At 48.2% G+C, this 6,989-nt stretch overlaps 1 protein-coding gene across 1 annotated transcript in view; it reads left to right on the top strand.

The window, feature by feature from the left end:
- Window positions 1–5,210: 5,210 nt before the first annotated feature.
- AKR1A1 (aldo-keto reductase family 1 member A1) overlaps window positions 5,211–6,989 on the top strand; it is a 12,951-nt gene continuing 11,172 nt past the window's right edge. The window contains exon 1 of the mRNA XM_035018697.1: window positions 5,211–5,431. The gene's annotated coding sequence lies outside the window, so the exon portion shown is untranslated. The remainder of the gene's footprint in view (window positions 5,432–6,989) is intronic.

The following is a 6,989-nucleotide window of genomic DNA, read 5'->3' as shown; positions in this document are numbered from 1 at the left end:
TTAAAGATTTTATTTATTTGACAGAGAGAGACACAGTGAGAGAGGGAACACAAGCAGGGGGAGTGGGAGAGGGAGAAGCAGGCTTCCCGCTGAGCAGGGAGCCGGATGCGGGGCTCGATCCCAGGACCCTGGGACCATGACCTGAGCCGAAGGCAGACGCTTAACGACTGAGCCACCCAGGCGCCCCTACATACATTTTTTTAACATTTTATTTATTTGACAGAGAGAGAGAAAGCACAAGCACGGGGAGCAGCAGGCAGAGAGAGGAACAAGGAGACTCCCCGCTGACCAGGGAGCCTGACGCGGGGCTCGATCCCAGGACTCCAGGATTATGACCTGAGCCAAAGGCAGGCGCTTAACCAACTGAGCCACCCAGGCACCCCTACATACATTTTTTTAAAACCTATTTTTCCCAAATTCATAGACATCGTTAAGAACAAACTGAATTTTGGGGTGCTTGGGTGGTCAGTCGTTAAGCATCTGCCTTCGGCTCAGGTCATGATCCCAGGGTCCTGGGATTGAGCCACGCATTGGGCTCTCTGCTCTGCAGGGAGCCTGCTTCTCCCTCTCCCGCTCCCCCTGCTTGTGTTCCCTCTCTCGCTGTGTCTCTCTCTGTCAAATAAATAAATAAAATCTTTTTTTTTCCTAAAGATTTTATTTATCTATTTATTTGAGAGAGAGAGAGAAAAACGGCATGAGAGGGGATAGGGTCAGAGGGAGAAGCAGGCTCCCCGCTGAGCTGGGAGCCCGATGTGGGACTCGATCCCAGGACCCTGAGATCATGACCTGGGCCGAAGGCAGATGTTTAGCCGACTGAGCCAACCAGGCGCCCCCAGAATAATTATTTTAGTAGTTTAGATTACAATAACAGTTAAAAACAGAAACATACACACACAAAAAAAACGGAAACACAAAAGAAATAATTTGTCATATGCTGAAAGATAACAGTGGTTGTCTTTAGGTAATGGGGCAATTCTTTTATATTTTCCAAAATTTGCAATAGTTGCAATAATGAACATGTACGAGTCTTTTTTTTTTTAATTTGAGAAAGAGTGGTACAAGTGCAAGAGGGGGTTGGGGGAGAGGAAGAAAGAGGGAGAAGCAGACTCCCTGCTAAGCAGGGAGCAGGACACATCCCAGGACTCTGGGATCTTGACCTGAGACAAAAGCAGACACTTAACTGACTGAGCCACCCAGGTACCCCAGATGTATCAGTCTTATAAAGGAAACACACATACATGTGTGTAAATTATTTTTTTTAAAGAAAAGAAACATCTAGATAGTTAAGTGTCTTAGTTGGGATCTCTCTAAAGTCAGACCTTGAGACAAGGACTGGACACAGGCCATTTATTTGGGAGATGATTTCAGGAACCAGAGGGGGAAATGAGATAGAAAAGCAGGGGGGAAACAATTTAACCAGTTAAGGGCGCCTGGGTGGCTGAGTCACTAAGCATCTGCCTTTGGCTCAGGTCATGATCCCAGGGTCCTGGGATCGAATCCCACATGGGGCTCCCTGCTGGGTGGGGCACCTGTTTCTCCCTCTCCCACTCCCCCTGCTTGTGTTCCTGCTCTGTCTCTGTTAAATAAATAAATAAAATCTTAAAACAAACAAAAAACCAGTTAATACTATGGGCAACTGGAACCAATCCACCTAGGGAAGCCTCTGAAAAACTATGAAAACCATACCTCATAATTACCCTACTGGAGAATCTGTTGGCTGGAGCATTTACCTAAAGATCCTTGTCCCTCTATTTTTGAGGGTCTCCCCTGGAGACCTACACTCCCTCACCCTTCCAGGTTGCAGCTACATATAGCCAAGCAGCCTTCTGTAGAGTGGAGAAAGCTCTGGGGCAGCAAAGCAGAGAAATACTACAGTACATGATTGATACTGTGGGTTACCCAACTCCACAGCTATGTCAGATCCAGCAGGTTGATGCATCACACAAATCTCCTACAAGACAGAATTGTTGGGAAATTCTGTGCCCAACCTAGTTCACTTCTATTTCCAGCAGATGGTACCTGTCCAAGTGCCTAGTGGTGTATGCCTCCCAAAGGTGTTACTCATGAGAACCATTGACCTACTAAGGCCTGACTCTATAGTCACATCTTCCCTATTACTTCTCATGTTACTCCTTTGAGTGTTTGGACCTCACGTGAATACAAATTTCAGACATTTATTCATGCAGCCCACCAAGTGATGTCCTGGAAAAAACATGGATTTTGGAGTCAGAGATGCCGGCTATGGTTCCATTTACTGTGTGACCCTACACAAGTCATTTAGCCTCTTTTTTCAACTGCAAAAGGGGGGATGATAATGGTCCCTATTCCTAAGGTTGCTGTGAAGATTAAATGAGATAATCTCTATGAAATATTCAGTACAGTGTCTGATGCATATAGTAAGAGCCCAAAAAACATTAGCTATTGTTTTGCTATTAAAAATGGTAGCTAAGAGGCGCCTGGGTGGCTCAGTCGTTAAGCGTCTGCCTTCAGCTCAGGTCATGATCCCACGGTCCTGGGATTGAGCCCTGCATCGGGCTCCCTGCTCTGCAGGAAGCCTGCTTCTCCCTCTCCCACTCCCCCTGCTTGTGTTCCCTCTCTCTCTATGTCTCTGTCAAATAAATAAAATCTTTAAAAAAAAAAAAAAAGGTAGCTAAGGCATGTTTCCTAAACCAGTCTCTGGCATTGAAGAGGGTTCCCAGTCCAATGGGTAAGACAAGATAAGAGTACACAGAGTCCACACTGAAATCAGTGAAATATGTACAGCGGAATCATGTACAGGTGCAATGGCCTGCTGGGGAAAGGAGGGGATCTGAGGGGCACCTGGATGGCTCAGTCGTTATGCGTCTGCCATTGGCTCAGGTCATGATTGCAGGGTCCTGGGATCGAGCCCCACGTCGGGCTCCCTGCTCACAGGAAGCCTGCTTCTCCCTCTCCCACTCCCCCTGCTTGTGTTCCCTCTCTCGCTGTGTTGCTCTGTCAAATAAATAAATAAAATCTTTAAATTAAAAAAAAAAAAAGGAGGGGATTGGAGCTTGGATCTGGAAGGATGAAGAAGCAGACTGCATAGTACAGCCCACAGGGCCTGGCCCTCAGCAGGCTCTTGAATTGGACCACAGGATCCAAGGGACTGAGAAAGAAATAGTGCCTTTGTGCACAACCCTATGGCTATCCCCAGTAGCTATCCAGGCACGGATTCTCATGGTTTTTTGGGGAAAATTAGGTCTTATAAAGTTGGTATTATCCCTTTGCTACAGAAAAGGTTAACATCCTGCATTAAGGGCTAGTTTCTGAGCTGTCCAGGGTTTAGAAATGATTCTGCCCTTTAGAGACATTCATGAACTGGAAGGAGTTTAGGCTTTCCTTAAACGTGCTCCTGCCCTCTACTACAATGTCACTGGAAGTTCAGCTCATAAGGCAAGATCTTGTTCAAGGTATTTTCAGCATGCTAGCAGATTATCTAGCACACAGTAGGGCCTCAGTACTAGTTGCATGAAGAACACTCTACTGGATGAAAGACACTCAGCCTAATATTTACTCCTGGAGATCAATCTGGATTTACGGTCTCCCTCTCCTTCCCAGGGTCCTTACTGACACTGGTAAGAAGTATGAAGAGGGTCTGAGAGGCTCTGCTAAGAGCCAGGCAAGAGAGTATGGATAAGTACCTCCCCTCACTGTCTTGCCTCAAGTTCCTTTTTAACTAAGAAAGGTACATAGACCAGGATGCCTGGGTGGCTCAGTCGGTTAAGCATCTGCCTTCAGCTCAGGTCATGATTCTAGGGTCCTGGGATCAAGTCCCACATGGGGGCTCCTTGCTCAGCAGGGAGCCTGCTTCTCCCTCTCCTTCTGCCTGCCGCTCCCCCTGCTTGTGCTCTCTGACAAATAAATAAAATCTTAAAAAAAAAAAAAAAAAAGGTACATAGGCCTACTCCCTCTGTCTCCAGGCTGTGAGCGTCTAGGGTGGCCCCTTTATTGCCCAGATTTGCATACAGGGATCTGTTATGGGAACCTGAACTTTGTTCTTAGTTTCTGCTTCTTACTGTCTGGTTCTTAGTTTCTGCTGGGACAACCCAATCTAGAGTTTGACGGATATAAAATTCTGATCACATAAGCTGGAATCTGAGTGACTTTATGAGGACAGATGGCATCAAACGTTGGACATTTGGTCTACCAGGACACCACCTGTACTGAGGAAATGGTGGGGAGTAATCCAGGGGGCAAAAAAAGATGGGGAGGAGTAGAGGGGTAGGAAAGACAAGAGATGTGGAGAGAGAAAGGCGAGCTACACAGAGAGGAAAACACGTAAAATGCAAGACAGCTCTTGGTCCAAATGGCAAGGGGCATTTCAAACATATCTGTAACTTTAGCTGTGTGACTTTGGGCAAGCTACTTTACCTGGCTGAGTCTGTCCAATCTGTAAAATGGAACGTGAATACTTCCCTCACAGGAGGCTTCCAGTGTGCTGGTAACGTCTGTATCTTCACCTGGATAATAATTACATTGGGAAAAAAATAGAGCTGTACGTTTAAGATTTGTGCATTTTTCTCTGTGTATGCTATACCATACTTCAATTAAAAGGCTTACCAAAAAATTAAGAACATTCCCTTTACAGGGTTGTGGTGAAGATTCAATAAAAAACATGTTTATAAAGTCTAGCACAGTACTGGCACATTAATGCGCGGCCAGGGTCCACAGTCCAGATACAGGGGCAAGGAACTTTCTATCTCTTGGAGCCCAGAGGCTCGAGGTCTTCCTTGTTACAACTTTTATGCTGCTGCTACGCTCGGAGCCTGTTTGCCTGACCAAGTGACCGCGCCAGCTTAGGTATGCGCTGGAAACCCGGCCAACCCGTCTCTATGGGAGAGGAGAGAGAGCTGGTGCTGCGAATCCGGGAGGAGAGGAGACACAGAGGAACCGGCAACGTGTCACCCAGGAGCCTCCGCCTTCCAGCAGAAAGCGCCCCAGCAGCCTACAGTGGTGTCGCCGCGGCGCGCGGTGCAACGTGGGCCAGCAGAGGCACCGCCTCCCCGGCCGCTAGAGCCTCCCACGTGGCCGGCGGCTCGTGCTTCGCCCGGCCCCGCCCCCTCCAGACCTGCGCAGTGAGGTGTGTCTAAACTCCAGCCAATCCGACCGCTAGCCGCCAGAGGAGGAGATGGCGCAGGCTCGCAGCTCTGGCTTCCGCCCTCCGCCTCTTCAGGAGGGGCAGGGCTGGGGTCCACCACTGGGCGTCACGCTGAAAGCCAGGCCCTTTCCCCTCCTCCGGGAGGAGCTTCCCCTTCACCGCCAGACTTCAGCCAGGTCCCGTTTTCCACCATCAGGCCAACCTCCCTTGCTGCCCACCGGTTCCGGAAGCTGAGGCCTATTGGCTCGTTGGCGGGGCGCAGAACCGAGCAGGGATCACACTGTCTTGTTCACGCTCTGGGCTCCAGCCGAGGTGAGTTTCTCCTGCTGCTGCCCCCATCTCCTCTGTGCCCCCGGAACAGAGCAGAGAGCGCAGGCACTGGAGGCAGTCTGACTCGGTTTCGGATTTGAACTCTGTGTGGTCTTGGATAAGTTCTCAGTTTCTGTGGACCTCAGTTTTCTCACCGATGAAATGAGTTCCTACGTCGGAACTGTAGTGAGAATTAAGTGACATAAAGCTTTTAAAACGCCCGTCAACTATGAGGTGCTCAGTAAGTTTTAGTTGTCCTCTTTTTGTTTGCTCACCAACACGATTTTTGCAGGAACTCTGGCCTTTCTGTGGAATTGCAGAGATACTTCTGGAAGTGGTCGGAGTGGGTAGACTTAGCTTACTTAGGCACCTGCCTTGGGTTTGGGAAAGCTAGGGCATGTTTTTCCGTTGCCTCAGACCTCTGTTACAGTGAGACTGGATGGAATCTGAACTGTCTCCAGATGGGGTTACTATTAACTAACTCTTCCCTTCAGCCTACCCGTACTCAGGCTGCAAGATCTCCCCAAAAGAGTCCTGATGGTTTTGATCAAGCCTATTAACTTTCCCCAAGATCTCAGTTTTCTTATTTGTACAGGAGCAATCCCAGTATCATCCTGTATGAAGCCACTGTTTTTTGTTTTTTTGTTTTTGGTTTTGTTTTTCTGAAAATGGTAAAGTGCTTTGATATTTTCCAGAGATGATTCTTTCCAGGTTACCCAAGAAGTAAAGAAAGAAGGTGATGAACGCAGTGACTTCCTCAAATGCACCCCCCACCCCAGCTGTCAAGCTTTCTACCATTTGCCTTTGTGTGTGTCTTTAGTGTGTGTGTACGTGCGCTCACGTGTGTGTTTCTATGTATACGTATGGGGCAGGCACTCTAGGAGTGATGGGTTCAGATAGATGATACACTCTGACCTCAAGGAGTACCTGGTCTGTGAGGGAAACCAATATAAACGAACAGCTGCAGCTAGGTGCACAGCTATCAGTGAGTGGGAGGAGCAAGTCCTAGCTGAAGGATGAGCCCCAGCTAGCCGGGCAAGGATGGGACTTGGGGAAGCAAAGTGTGCCTGGACTCAAGTTAGTAGTGGCTGGTTCTGTAGTCTGAAACCTGGAGTTTGCAATGAAGAGGTGGAAAAATGAGGAAGGTGGGAGCCAAGTTAAGAAAGGTTTACTAAGGAATGCAGACTTTATCCTGAAGGTAGGCAAGGACTGCTGGAGGAGTTTGAGCCTCTGGGTCACATGGTCAGATTTAGTGAATGGATTGTGGGGAGAGCGGCCAAACTGGAAGCAGAGATGGGTGGTTCAGGTAGGGGTGGTTCAAGCTAGAGCAGTAGCCTTGGAGGCAGATACGGATGGACTGGAGAAAGACATAAGAAATATATATATATTTTTTTTTTTTTTTTTAAGATTTTATTTATTTATTCATGAGAGACAGAGAGAGAGAGGCAGAGGGAGAAGCAGGCTCCCAAGGAGCAGGGAGCCCGATGTGGGACTCGATCCCAGGACCCTGGGATCATGACCTGAACCGAAGGCAGACGCTTAACCATCTGAGCCACCCAGG

The sequence above is a fragment of the Mirounga leonina genome, unplaced genomic scaffold, assembly GCF_011800145.1.
Source record: "Mirounga leonina isolate KUSES-001 unplaced genomic scaffold, KU_Mleo_1.0 Mir_173, whole genome shotgun sequence".
Taxonomy (NCBI): Eukaryota; Metazoa; Chordata; class Mammalia; order Carnivora; family Phocidae; genus Mirounga; species Mirounga leonina.
This window is presented reverse-complemented; position numbering and strand designations above follow the sequence as displayed.